This window comes from Phyllobates terribilis, unplaced genomic scaffold (genome assembly GCF_046119375.1).
Source record: "Phyllobates terribilis strain yellow unplaced genomic scaffold, ASM4611937v1 Scaffold_168__1_contigs__length_4147262, whole genome shotgun sequence".
Taxonomy (NCBI): domain Eukaryota; kingdom Metazoa; phylum Chordata; class Amphibia; order Anura; family Dendrobatidae; genus Phyllobates; species Phyllobates terribilis.
The window spans coordinates 2,862,353-2,877,801 of record NW_027362928.1 but is presented as its reverse complement, the minus strand read 5'-3'; the positions used below and the strand labels follow the sequence as shown (position 1 = coordinate 2,877,801).

Below are 15,449 nucleotides of genomic sequence, written 5' to 3'. Positions count from 1 at the left end.
TACGAGAAACCGACATACTAGGTGATGTGGGAGGAGACGTGAGTGACGTAGGAGGAGCGGACGTACAAGAGCCACTAAAAATATCAGAGAATTCAGGAATTACCCAGGCTCAACTGCAAATTAAAATGAGGAAAAATTTGCTGAAATTATACAAAATCATGCCAAAATATGATGTCAAAATCCATGCCTGTAGAAATTCAGAGACATTTGAGAGCTTCTCTGATAAGTTTGATTTATCCAATGAGGAGAGGAATCAATTATTTAAAATATGGATTCCTGTGACATTGTCCAGACGTTTACATTTAATGCCCTGTGAAAATGACTCTCCTAATGGATGGGAAAATGATTCGGACAGATTAAGATATTTGATTTATTGTGTCACAAAGGATTTTCCCAACATAGAAGATCTGCAGAAACTAAGGATTGGTAGGAAGGAATGTACATATACATTCATGTCCATATTTGAACGGTTGTACAAAGCTCTCATCAAAAATGGAAAAGTACAACATATGATAAAAAGTTTTGTACAAAAATTCAAATTCCTAGATCCAGTATCTAGAGTTATAGCGTCACAAAAAGAATCCCTATTCAAATGTGTGCAGTTGCTGGATTCTGTTAGGAAACATGAGAATCGTGAAAAGGAAAAAAATCAAGTTAATTTTATAAAACCAGGAAAGGTAAAATCTTATCAAAAGCCAATATCAAACTCTCCTAGACTGAGTCATCCCCATAGTGAACTCTATCAAATACGCAGGAGATTTCATATCTGTTATAAGCCATATCAGCCAGTGCAAAGGTCCATCTCTTCACAGAATGAGTTAATTCTCAGTCAGAACTGTGATTCTCTAAAAAGGAAAATGGCCGAAACTGATGGACAGAGTCAGGTGAGACGACCGGCTCACAGTGACGTCATGGAATGTGGACAGAAGGACAGGCAGTTCTCTGAGGTTTTGAAGGATAGAAAAATGTCTTTCCTAAATAGGGCGTTCCTGGAGATATTTGAGAGAGACAGAAGATTTGGTTTAGGGAGTGGCTAAGGAAAAACTGTAATTATAATGTAGCATAGAAGTGTTACAATGTCTCAATATTTATTTATAATCTTATACAGTAAAATTGTAGTTACATAGTTTCTACCGTGTTTCCCCGAAAGTAAGGCCCCCCCGAAAGTAAGGCAGGGTGGGGGGTTTCGGGGGGTCCGCCAATGTAGGGCACCCCCCGATTGTAAGGCAGGGTAGCGGCGGGGGGGGCGGGGAATGTAAGGCTGATTGGCCGATCAGCCTGTTCGTCACAGGCTCCGTACCGTAGTCCCTGCTGGCCACCAGCCCGAGCTGTGATTGGCCAGTCAGCCGGCTCGCAGCTGATTGGCCGAATCAGCTGCGACGTCACCGCCTACAGGCTCGCTCCGATTGGTCCAGCTTCCCCGGCATCCGAATCGTCAGCCCGGCACCGCAGAGGAGATCGAAACAGAAGGAAAGTAACGGTAAGTTCCGAAACTCTCTCTGTGTGTGTGTGTGTGTGTGTCTGTGTGTGTGTGTGTGTGTGTACGGTATGTGTACGGTATGTGTATGGGTGCCGTATGGGGCTGTATGTGTCAGTGTGTGTACGGTACCGGTACGATATGTGTGTGGGTGCCGTGTGGGGCTGTACCGGTACCGTATGTGTCAGTATGTGTGGTGGCAGAGTGGGGGGCAGAACCACTGTATGGGGATGCTGCAGGGGGGAGGATGGGGAGGGTTGCCGGACTGTTAATAAATGTTAATTTTATTGTTAAAAAAAATTGTCGTCATTTTTTTTCCCAATGTAAGGCCTCCCCCGAAAGTAAGGCAGGGTGGGACTTTTGGGGGTAAAATTAATGTAAGACAGGGCCTTACTTTCGGGGAAACACGGTAGTAGTTCATGTATGTATATATATATACACTTGTCTAAGTAGAGATTGTGTATAATTGTATTTATATATATGTTTATAAAATATATATATATATTAATTAATAAATTAGAACTTCATATATAAATTTAAGTAACAATATTTTGAATTACATTAGAACCAACCAATATATGTATAAGATATTTAAATAATTCTGTTTCTGTATGAATTTGATATTTAATTTTATTTTCTTATATTTCCTTAGAGTTTTCATTCCAAAGCAGGATTTGATCAAACAACTCTAAAATGGATTTATTTCTTTATTCACACAGGAAGCTGAAAATTGCATGATTTATGTGTAACATTAATTAATTAATATTTTCTGTGCATGAAGTGTTCGTGCAAATTAAAGTAGCTTTACAGCATGACGTGTGACAGCTGCGGCCTTTGAACTTTGAGCTAATAGTATAGATCCTATTCATTCTATTTTCAGCTGATGTAACTTAAGACCGGGCAGCCAGTGAAAAAAGAATCTATAAGGCTGAGTTCACACGATGCGTATTTCATGTGTTTCCGCAGCGTTTTTGCAGTTGCGTAAACGCCGCGGAAAAGCATGAAAAACGCATGGTAGAAGGGAAGCAATGTTCCCCAATTGAAATCCGCATGTACTGTGCCCATGATGCGGATTTTTCCGCAGCGTAAACGCTGCGCTCAAAAATCCGCAGCATGTCATTTAATTTTGCGGAAACGCGGCGTTTTCGCCGCCATTGACTTGCATTAGAACGCGCCAATTCCGCAAGACTGCATCTGTACTTGCGTAATTGGTGCGTTCTAATATGCGGATGGTACCCGGGTGTGGAGGAGAGGAGAGTCTCATCCACACCCAGGTACCATTAAAAAAGCTGTAAAAACAAGAATAAAATAAAAAATATATATATACTTACCATCTGTCGGCCCGCGCAGCGCTCCTGCTTGCTTCCCGGCACTTGCAGTGAGTTGTAGGACCTGCGGTGACGTCAGAGTCATGTGACGGGTCACGTGACGCTGACGTCGGCAGGTCTTTCAATTCAAAGTTGCCGGCAGCCGGGAGAACGGAGTGAGCAGGACAGCGCGGGCCATCGGAGGTAAGTATATACACTCTCTAGGGTCACACTGTATAAATCCATGCTGTTTGCATGGATTTATATAGTGTGACCTAGTTGTCAAGCACTTTCCAAGAGATGCTAAAATCACCAGTAAAGCGCTTGTCAATCTGCATGCGGAAACGCATGTGAATCTGCATGTGGATCCGCATGTATTCTGCAGGAAAAACGCATTTCTGCATGCGTTTTTTCTGCCAGGGAGATGCAGAAATGATGCAGAAATGTTCTGCTTCATTTCTGCATCGTGTGCACATAGCCAAACAAGAGGTTTTTTTTTCAAGTATCTGAAATTTCAGCAACTTACTCTCATATTATATAATATGTACTTGGGGAATATTCAAAGAATATTAAGATATTTAATTGATATGACAATGCGCATTAATAAATTGGGATACAACAATTTTGGGTTAAATATATATATATCTAAAACTTCATATGTGGAATGTTTGAGTTGAACAGATCTGTGAATGTCAGAGTGAAGGTGACAGATGAGTAAATCAGCAGCTGCTAAGTGTGATTGATGTGACAGAGGCCTCGTACGTTTGTATGTTTGGAAAAAAAAATGTTTCTTTATGTGAAGGTACAAAAATATATTTAATTCTGAAAAAAAATTATAATACATAATTAGGTATTATCTACATATATATATACTTCTATATTTCTTTAATAATTATTATTTCTTGATTTAACTAATAGTGGATAAGGGCAACCACACATCAAAATGGTTTACAAAGCAAATTTATATTTAGAATAATTTTCCACATGATAATATTCTTGAATAACTATGATATTATTTTTAATGGTTACCTAAATAGGTACACACCTCTCTGTAGACAAATCTATGCTACTCATCGATATGAAATTTATGCAAAATGTTCATAGAAGAATAATTATTTTTAATTTGGTTCTGATATATACATAAATTTTATAAAATAATATTTTTTGGTATTAAAGGGGAAAATGTGTTTTTGATCCTGATTACATAATCACTTTTGATCAATACTTATTTTTTCACACATTTTAATAAAGAAGAAACAATAATAGAATCATAGAATCATAGAATGGTAGAGTTGGAAGGGACCTCCTGGGTCATCTGGTCCAACCCCCTGCTCAAAGCAGGATTCACTAGATCATCTCAGACAGATGTCTGTCCAGCCTCTGTTTGAAGACGTCCATTGAAGGGGAACTCACCACCTCTCGTGGCAGCCTGTTCCACTCATTAATCACCCTAACTGTCAAAAAGTTATAAGGTACAATGGTATAATTAAGAAGGGTATTACATGCAAAGTTGCATAGTTTAATAATTTTTTGGTGATACAAGGTTATGACAAATATGAAATCATCCAGATAATGGAAATATAAAGGTATTTTTTATGGAGAATATAATTACTCTTCATTTGTCATTAACATATGAAGGCCTTATTTTTATTTTCATTTTTACATTTTTATTCTTACTTATTTTCTTATTTTTCCATTTTTCAGTTTTAATTTTCAATTTTTGATTTTAATTCAGTTCAATATTTCAACTGAGAAAACACATTAATATTTAATGGGGTAATGTCTAGTACAAAGAATATTGCTTCATTAAATATAATGATGATATGAATTAATATAAGAAAAATGTTTACATTTTCTGAGTAAACACAACAATTCATTCATTCATTCTTACATTCATATATTTATTCATTTTGATTCAGGAGTATACATTCTTTGGTATTATTGGTTTAATAAAGATATAAACACTTGTTGTTTCAAAACACACTGACACCTATGGGTTGGAAAAGGCAATTACACCTATGACATAAAAATGTTCTATCACATGAAGAACTTGATTAATAATGAATTATTATCTATTATTGTTTATTATTCCAAACATAATTTATTTTAATATTTTGATAATAATTAGATGGATATTATTGATTGCTATGGTACGCTGTGATATTATAGGTTAGGAAAGTTGCCAGATTTGGTATCAGATTAGGGAATGAAGACTTCAATCAAGACATCGCAATTATGAATTCTATCTTAATAAAGACTTTTCATATTTATAAATCAAAGAGACTCTCAAAAGTTACAAGAAGAAGCAACTGATATCCGGAGGTCTCAGAAGGTAACAGGTGTGAATGCTGAGTGTTATAATAGACTGTGTCCATTAGATACAATACAATTCACACCACTGATCACCGGGACGGCAGAGGACGATGATCCTATATGAACTGTGTTGTGTTCAAGTTTCATCACGTTCCAGTGGTTTCTTATCACCTGCAACGCTTCAATGAAAGCTGGTGAACAGGTAATACCTGGCATATGTGTCCTGTATATAAAGGACTGAGTACTGGTTATGGGGCTATATAAAGCAGGGAAGTGTCAAGTTAACCCTTGCTTTACTGACCAAAGACGTCACATCTGTTCCAAAAGTGACATGAGACCAGTGCAGATGACACGGGGAAGATTCCAGAATATCCAACGTCAGTCCAGGTGACATCACACAGATATTAAAGCTACATTTCATCCATAGACTTTGTTTTCTTATCAATTGACACACATGATCTTTCTAATAAAGAGCACAGTTTATAGACTGCACAATGATGAATACAATTATGGACTGTACAATATCTACACGCTATCATTTATTTCAAAGGAGTTTTCATCTAAAGACTGTTATAAAAGAACCAAGAAGAAGACGAGACGACGACCCGATGACATCAGACGATGACGATTGGACCCGCGATTACTTCAATTTAGATATAGGGAAGTATAATTATACATATTAAATGAATATTAGTCACGGCTTACCATAACATGAATTCACATCATTATATAACAATAATCAGATATTGATATTATTATTATTATTATTATGGAAATTTAATGATATTGCCAAGGAAGAAGAAAAGGAAAAATGATTGTTATCCTAATGATAAACCTGTCTTCTTTTGAGGATTTTTCAGTCCTTTTTATCCTCAAAAAGGGGGGAATGTTAAATAATTAATAATCGATAATCATTTTTCTTAAATCTGAGTTCTATGCATCAGCCATCGTGTCTAGTTGACATGCGCTATTTGTGTGTGTATTTTTGGTTCACCACCATATGTAGAACAGGTGTCCATACGACCGGCTATAAAAGCCCATGGTACAGAAAGGGGGGGCTCTCTTGCTCTTCCCACCCCACAAGACACAGAATCTTCATGCTGAGAAGTATCTGACATGTAGGCCTGGACACGTGCTGGATAAAGACATGATTTACCAGCCAGGATCCAAGGAAAGATGGGTGAATCTCAACAATTAAGCTAATTATGGACAAATGGACAATTACTTTATAACTAATTATTGTATGTACCTGCTGCAATCTGATTCTTTTTAATGGACAATCCAAGAATAAATAGATACATTTTTTTATAAGAATATCGTGATATTGATACTTTGAGAAGTCCTCAGTAGAAAAAATAATACAGAAAGAGTATTATTTTACAGCCGCGCATGACGTCACTGCCATGCGCGGCTGACATGGAAAGATCAGCTCCCGGAAGTCACTCCCATGCCGGGTCTGTGTGTGCGGGGAGCAGTGACTTCACTCTCCTTCATAGCCGGCACACAGCTTAGCCGTGCTGCGGCTCCTGCTGCTGCCGGGCTATAGCGTGTGCCCGCTTATTAAAGGACATGAATATTCACCCCCTCCCCACGCCCATGGGCGTGGAGAGAGGTTGAATATTCAAGCCCTTTAATAGCGGGCACAGGCGATTCCGGCAGCAGCAGGAGCCGCAGCGCGGCTACACTGTGTGCTGCTATTAAGGAGCATGAATATTCAGTGCTCCCCATGCCCCATGGGCGTGGGGAGCAGTGAATATTAATTTGCTGTAGCAGCGGGGACAGTGTAGGCTGCAGCGGGCGGCCGCTGCCTCCTGTGCCCCGCTCCTCCACCGCTACCCCCACACCCCACATATATATATATATATATATACACACCCCCCCCCAACATTCGGACTATAAGATGCACCCCCCATTTTCCACCAAAATTTTGGAGGAAAAAAGTGCGTCTTATAGTCTGAAAAATACGGTAGATTATTAAATTAAATAGAGATTTAGGATTAAATCAGTGTAGGGTGCGGACAACCCCTTTAAATTGTTAATTGAAATAAAAACAGTTCCCCGTTGTATTAATAAGGCAGTGATTCCAACTGTATTACCACTGGGAGACCCCCAACTCACACTCCTATTTCCCGAGTGCCTTCCATGCCAAGCTTGGTTATGGAGGCTTTGGATTACCATCCATACTGTTCAGCACAGATCATGCTTCTTATGTCTTCATCGATCCCCCAGAACACAACCCTGCATTACCGCGTCCTTCAGGCTTTGTCCAATTATTTTCTCCAAATTTGTTTGCCGATCAGTGGCAAGAGGCTGTTGAGCTACTCAGTCTCCTTGTTTCTTTGGAAAATTGGCACACTCTTGCATATAACAGTAGAGAATGGCCAAATCTTACGGAGACACTGGTAGATCGCAACGAAACATGGAGAGAGCAGATGTTCAGCAGTGAACTTGGAGTCTCCCTCCTCTATGAAGCTTTGCCGTACACATCTGACTTACTCCTGAGGACTTCTCGTAATTCACATGTGCAAAAATAGTTCAATCCACAACTAAAACGCTGGAACCAACTCGTGGAAAACTGGATAAAGATAGATAAAAGGCACATTACCTGTGGGTAGCCCAAGTGTGAAGTAATTGTCAGGTCCAGGATTGAACTGGGCGATGCGATTACTTAGGTATTTTGCTGCCCATTCGCTGGCCAGGGCATAGTCATCAAGAATCACCAGCCGCATGATTGTGCCCACAAGCTCTCACCTGGCAGCATGTGGCTAACAAACTGAAAAGAGAAGCGATACACAAGATAAGAGGTGACACAATAATATACAAAAGAGGTAACACAATAATACACAGTCGGCAAGTTTGGAGACTGAAACACATTCTGGCTTTCATAAAGTTTGCTGCTTCAGTTTTTATAGTGTCAATTTGCATTAACTGTAGATTGTTATGAAGAATGATCAGATGAATTGTTAAAAAAAAAAAAAATGCATATTAATTTTTTCCCAAAGAAATTACTTAACCACAAAACCCTATCACTACACTATGTGTGCTGTAGCCTGCTTCTCCGGGTCCTACATCACCAAAGCTTGGCACTTCGGGGACACATACCTCCCGTCCACGACCTGTCCGGCAGCAACCTTACATACCCCCCCTCTGCCCAAAGCAGGGGGGGGGCTTGGCACCTTCTGCCACCATACAATAGATACACAAAAGGTATAACGCAGTGTTTCCCAAACCCCATCCTCACAGACCCCACAGGTCATATTTTCAGGATCTCCTTAGTATTACACAGGTGACTGAAGTATCATCAAGGCATCAGGAATTCTCTCACCTGTGTAATACTAAGGAGATTCTGAAAACATGACCTATGGGGGTCCGTAAGGATGAGGTTTGGGAAACACTGCTATAACAGAACAAAACTAAAAATAACCAGTCCATACAGCACGGCATCAGCCGTTTAAATGTAGTGCTTTTCTCGGCCTCCAGCAGACTGAGCAGCACATGCAAGGTTTGCTCACCTTGCACAACACACAGCACCACTGAGACAGGCGCAGCTGTCTTAAATCAGGCCTTCCAAGACCTGGACTGGAGGTAAGTGAGCAGCTATTTCCCCCCAACTCTTTCAGCTGCTCTTAAAACCCGGCCCTTTAATCCGGGCCCATTAACTCCCTCCCAGCACTATGTGTTCTGGAGCCTGCTTCTCCATGTCCTACATCACCGAAGTTTGGTACTTCGGGGACACATACCTCCCATCCACGACCTGTCTGGCAGCCACCTTACAGTGTGCTGCACTGAGTTAGACCAGAAATGAACCAGAAGATACCTGAAGGTAACTGCACAGCCAGAGTAAAAAATGTTTCTCTTTGTTTTCACTCTCACCCCTATAGTCCTACACGTTCTACTAACCCTTCTAATCCCTACACCTAGTAATGAACTGGTCATCTCTCCCTCCATCTCACCTCCTCCTCAGATCTGTTCCTCAACATACAATCCTCTGTCTCTAAACACAGACAGCCACCTCACGCTCGCTCCTTCTGCTCCTCACTGCTGGCGATATCTCTCCAAATCATGGCCCTCCTCACCACATCCCCACAGTCACTTCTACCTCTCATCCACAATCTATCAAATTTCCGCAACATTTCTAACCCTATACCCATTGCCCATCCCCAGCTTCCCCAATCCCACTAACAGGAGCTCTATGGAATGCTCTCTCCGTCTGCAACAAACTTTTCATTACTAACAAACTTTCCTTCCTTGGCATCAATGGTACCTGACTCACCCCCTCTGACATGGCCTCTCCAGCTGCACTTTCATACGTTGGATTCCACCTTTCCCACACCCCTCGCCCCATCGGCAAGCATGGCAAAGGAGTTTGTTTTCTCCTGTCAGATAACTGTACTCTGCTGCCCGACTAATCCACCTGTCCCCCCCACTATTCCCTGGCCTCTCCCCTCTGTCAATCCCTTCACTGGCTCCCCATTATCCAGAGACTCCAGATGAAAACCCTAACCATGACATACCAAGCCATCCACAACCTGTCTCCTCCATATAACTGTGACTTAGTGTCCTGGTACTTACCTGCACGCAACCTCCAATCCTCACAAGATCTCCTTCTCTACTCCCCTCTTATCTCCTCTTCCCACAATCGCACGCAAGATTTCTCCCATGCATCCCCCTACTCTAGAACTCTCTACCCCAATATATCAGACTGTTGCCAACCGTGGAAACCTTCAAAAGGAAGCTGAAGATCCACTTCTTCTGACAAGCCTACAATCTGCAGTAACCACCGCTCCATCATACCACTGCACGACCAGCTCTACCCTCACCTACTGTATCCTCACCCATTCATTGTAGACTGTAAGCCCTCGCGGGCAGGGTCCTCGCTCCTCCTGTACCAGTCGGTGATTCGTTTTTGTTCAAGATTATTGTACTTGTTTTTTGCTATGTATATCCCTTTTCACATGTAAAGCTCCATGTAATAAATGACACTATAATAAATAATAACTTAATAGGGGGAGGTTAATTTGCTGTGGAGACTTCAGGACTCCGAAAAAAGTCCAGCAAGTCCCTGTATCACTTCCTACATAGGATTCAGCTATGGAATTGGTTCAACACCAGTGCAGAGCTTGCTCAAGAATGGCAGCAGGCGGGCGTCAGTGCATCTGTACACACCGTGAGGAGAAGGATTTTGGAGGCTGTGCTGGTGTCAAGTAGGGCAGCAAAGAAACCACTTTTCTCCATGAAAAAGATGAAGAACAGGATTATAAAATGCAGTAAACTACAGTGATTGGATTACAGAGGACTGGGGTAAAGTTATTTCCCTGATGAAGGCCCCCTTCAAACTGTTAGGGACATATGGAAGAATGAATGTCCGGAGAAGAAAAGCTGAGTGCTACTTTGAGTCCTGTGTTATGCCAACAGTAAAGCACCCGAGACGAGTCATGTGTGGAGTTATCCATCATCAAAAGGGAGTGGGCTCACTCACAATTTTGCCTAAGAACACTGCAGGAGCATTTTTGGTGATTAACAATGCATATATGAGCATGACGGAGAATATGTCACAAGGCAAAAGTGACAACTAAGTGTCTGGGTAACATTGACATTTTGGGTTCATGGCCAGTAAGCTCTCCAGATCTCAATTCGATTGTGGTCACTCCTCAAAAAGCGGGTGGACAAACAGAAATGTATGTAGTGAGCTCCTAGCACTGATTAGACAAAAATTGTCCGTCGTCAGTCAGGATTTGGCCCAGCAGCCGATATCCAGCTGCCAAGGCGAAGGGAACGAGTCTTGAAAAATAAGGGTCAACACTGAATATTGAATCTTTCCATAAACTTGATGTATTTGTCAATAAAAGTGTAAAACTTATAAAATGCTGATAATTGTACTACAGTAACCACAGAAACATCTGACTAAAAGATCTAAAAACACTGAAGTGAACACCAAAATTTGTATCAGTCACAAGACTTTTGGCCAGAACTGTACATAAAGTGACACAAAACAAGATACAAGACATAGGTCAAAAAAAATTCTCCATCTTCTTCGTTCCGTCAATCCGTGAAAAATGGGACTGCACTCAGATGTCATCTGAGTGCAGTGCGATCTTTTCGAAGGACTCATTAACTTGCATGGCCGAACGTGATCCGAATATTAGATGAAACTCAAGCATAGTGATTTTTGTCCTCGGACAGACTGTCTATGGGGCCGTGCACATGTGCGATTTTTCTCCTTGGACAAACACTGGTCACAGTGCGATTCAATGTTTTGTCAGATCGCACTCCGACCGAAAACACTGCTATCTGCACCTGCCTTAACATTGCAACGCTAACAATAGTAATCTCAGCAAGGACTGCTGGGAGATTTCAGCTCAGAAGCCTGCAGATCTCTGAACGCAGCTCTAGACTATCACTGGCTGTAACTCAGGATTAGTAATCGATACGTTTTTCGAAAGTTACACAATAAACTATAATAAATTACTCTCATGTGAACACAAATTCTAAAGGAGAACTCTAACACTAAGATATTAACTTAAGGAGGAATTCACACATCCGTGGTGGGATCCGAGGACCCGGCCCGGCTCTCCGGACCTGATCAGTGCCACATCTATTCCTAGGAGGTAATCACAGATCAGCACTGGTGACCCAGCGGTTGTCAGATCTGAGCTCGCTCCGTGGAGCACAGATGTGTGAATTCAGCCTTACAGAAGTTGTCCCAGAGTAGAAAGCCAGAGCTGTTGGATTACAGCGCCACCCCTAGGTACAGGCTGTGTGTGGCATTACAGCTCAGCACCTGTCACGTCACTAGACCGGAGCTGTAGTACCAGACACAACCTGGGGCCAGGACTGGCGCTCTGTGTTCCTTTTTCTCATGGACAAACCCTGTGCAGAAAAATACAGAATCCAGGAACCTCCAAACATGGCAGACATCGCCAAGTTGCATAATGGGCGCAGCTCCAGCCATACTGTCAGTGACTGGAAACCTGGTTTATAGTCCAACTGCTGACAGGTGAGAGGCTGCGGCCCCCTGTAATCCCCGGCTCTGACCCGTCACCGACCATTGCTGCAGGGGACTAACCACATCCACAGGAAGCCAGGGTGCCCCCCCCCCGGACTGAGACTGCCCCCCCCGGGAGCTCAGTGTGGGGTGCGCAGTCATCCGCCATGTCTCCCCAATACTCAGCAGCCTCACCACCCACAACTCGCTCTGCAGCCTCCTCCCTGGTAAACGTTAGAATGTATGGGCTCCTTCCAGGTATGACGTCGTTTCCGTGGGCGTGTCCTGACTGCATTATGGGCGTGTTCTAGTTTAGCACCAGACGCCAGAGATTCATGCAGAAAGTGATACGGTGAAGCTTCAGGAGGAGGTCAGTGCTGGGCTCTGGGGGATGCTGCTTGCTTTGGGTGGTCTGTGGGGCTGGTGGGGGCATGTTCTGGGTATTCTGGGGGGATGTTGCACGTGTGTGTGTGTGTCTTTCCTAAATTCCTAAACACCCACCGGAAAACTAAGGCGCCCGCGAGTTGCGGGGTGAATTGGCAACTCGGGGGTGTACTTATTTCCTCTGTGGGTAGGTCACAATTTTTTTTTTTACCGTCCAAGATCCATCTTGGCAAAAGTATGGTGGTAATTTCTGCCTTTCTGGACATTGGGGCGGGGTTTATTTTGATCGACGCTAGGTTCGATCAGGACCTCAAACCTCATAAATTTTCTGGCTCAACACCCATAATCGCCATTGACTCTGCACCCTTGAGCTAGGGGTATTTTACTCTTGTCGCTCGTGTGCTACATCTGCAGGTAGGGGCCTTGCACTCTAAATTTATTGACTGTTATGTGCTAGAGGGCTTGCCCTCTCCTGTGGTCCTTGGACTACCTTGGTTTACGCTGCACAATCCTGTGGTAGGTTGTGTGCCCACTATGCGTCTTTTAAGCGTTTCCGCAGCGGCAATTCCATTGCAGAAACGCTTAAACGCTTGGTAGAAGGTCTGCAATGTTCCCCAATGATAATCCCCATGTGCTGTGCACATGCTGCGGAAATTTCCGCTGCGCATTATCAGTGCGGAAAAATCCGCAGCACTACCAATTATTTTGCGTAATCGCAACGTTTTCGCCTCCATTGAATGGCTTAATATCCGCATGACTACATGTGCACATGCGGATATTAAGCGATTCAACGTGTGGATGGTACCCGGGTCTGGAGAAGAAGAGACTCTCCTCAAGACCCGGGTACCATGGTACCTGTAGTAAAAAAAAAAAAAAAGAAAAGAAAAAAATACATTATTCTTACCTTCTGATGGCCCCCTGTCTTTTCTCCGCTGCGCCCAGTCTCTTGTACGGCTCGTCAGCGGTCGCGTGATCTGTCACATGACTAAATGACGTCATGGAAGGTCCTTTCACACCACCGTGAGCCGTACAAGAGACCAGGGGCCATCAGAAGGTAAGTAAAATGTTTTTGTTTTTTGTTTTTTTTACCATTTTTAATCTTTTTTCTTCAACTATTAACTTGGTCACACTATATAAATCCATGCTGGTTGCACGTATTTATATAGTGTGACCAAGTTGTCAAGCACTTTCCAAGTGATGCTAAAATCGCTTGGAAAGCGCTTGACAACCCGCATGCGGAAATGCATGTGAAAAAACACTTCACTTACACTTGTCCCTGGCAGGAAAAACACATGTAAAATCCGCATGCATTTTTTTCTGCCAGGGAGATGCAGAAACGCTCAGGAAAAATCCAGAGCATTTCTGCATCGTGGGCACTTAGCCGTAGACTGGCAGACTCGGGAGGTGGTAAAATGGAGCGAGTATTGCCAAGAACACTGCTTGGTCACTCGGATAGCCACGGTGGGTCTGATTTTAGGAATGTGTTTTCTGAACAGGGGAGTCAAGAACTTCCTCCCCATCATCCTTATGATTGCGTCGGCAATATTATTCCTGGGGCCAAGCTACCAAAAAAACAGGTTATATAATATCTCTGGTTCAGAGAGGCAGGCCATGAAAAACTAGATCACAGAAAGTCTACCAAAGGGCCATAAGACTTTCTTCATCTCCCGTTGCAGTGGGGTTTTTCTTTGTCAAAAAACAAACAAACTAGGGGTTGTGCCCCTGCCTTGATTTTTGCGAGTTTAATCAGATTAAGGTCTGGGATGCATATCCTCTCCCTCTCATCCCAGACCTCTTTAGAAAACCATTTGGCTCCTACAATTTGATTAAACTAGACCTCAGGGTGGCTTATAATCTCATTCACATTGAGGAGATGAGTGGAAGACGGCCTTCAATACTCCTGAGGGGCACTATGAAAACCTTGTGATGGCATTTGGGTTGACTAATGCTCCCATTTTTACTCATCTGGCAGGTAGATCACAACAAACCCATCTTGATGACATAATGGTAGACTCCATACTAAATAAGGAGGGAGTCACTGACTGTGGTGGCCCCTCCCTGGGCCGTGGCGATTGGTGACCCCCCCTTCTCTGCCCCTTACTGACCAGTGATCCTGAAGCCCCCGGAAGGATCCAATGAAGCGAAAGGGACGGCTGCTGCAAGCCGTCCCCTGGATACATAAACACCGGGACATCCCACGTTACTTCCTTTCTTTGCTGGTCCCGGAGTCGAATGTCATGGAGATTTCAGGATCAGGTCAGATTGCTGAGGCCCTCCAGGCTGGGTTTGCACAGGGGGGCGAGCACTGGTTACAGGCTCTCATGTCGGGGCTCAGCGCTCATCCCCCTGGCCCCAAGCTCTAAATCCCCAGATCACCCTGCCCCTGGCCCTCAACCCCTTATGGGAACATCATATTCCCCAGTCCCCTCACCACTTGGGCCTACTCACTCCAATTGCCCACGATACAACGGTCCCCTCCACGGCGGTCGGGTCATCTGGAACGGGGGGCTGCATTACTTCCGCGGCCTGGTCCCGATCCCCATCCTCACCTGACCGCCGCATCCGCACAACTTTACAGTGTTCATCGGGCCACTCAACCCGGCACGGGACGGCAGGTGGCTGCGGTAGTGCTGCAGGCGCGCGCTGACTCGGGGAAGCGGGCAGACGTGGCGGTCCGGAAGCGGGCGCGCGACTCCACTAGGCCGAAGAGGCATGTTGGGGGAGGCGGAGCTGGAGGGCAGGAAGCGCTCGATGCGCATGTGCGGGGCGCATGTCCGCCTCACGTGACCCCGCAGGTCACGCCCCCCAGTCCAGAAAGCTGCGGGGCGGAGCAGGAAGCTGAAGCTAGTGCGGCAGTGGACCCTGCGCCTCACTCACAGCGGGCGCAGGGCTCCACTGCACTAATAAATGAGTGCGGGCTGTCTTCCATGTCGGCGGCGGGCACAGAGGGGATTCAGGTCTCCTGCCTGCCGCCGGCGCTGGA

The 15,449-nt window shown here is 43.9% G+C and overlaps 1 protein-coding gene across 2 annotated transcripts in view; it reads right to left on the bottom strand.

Moving 5' to 3' along the window:
• Positions 1-15,240, bottom strand: part of LOC141207942 (uncharacterized) — a 50,610-nt gene extending 35,370 nt beyond the window's left edge. The window contains exons 1-2 of one of the 2 annotated variants that reach the window (XR_012278214.1): positions 14,915-14,929; positions 7,703-7,870 (exon numbers count right to left, since the gene is read on the bottom strand). The gene's annotated coding sequence lies outside the window, so the exon portion shown is untranslated. Of the gene's footprint in view, positions 1-7,702; positions 7,871-14,914 lie in introns of both variants that reach the window. The other variant, XM_073664510.1, reaches the window with a different exon arrangement.
• Positions 15,241-15,449: the final 209 nt, after the last annotated feature.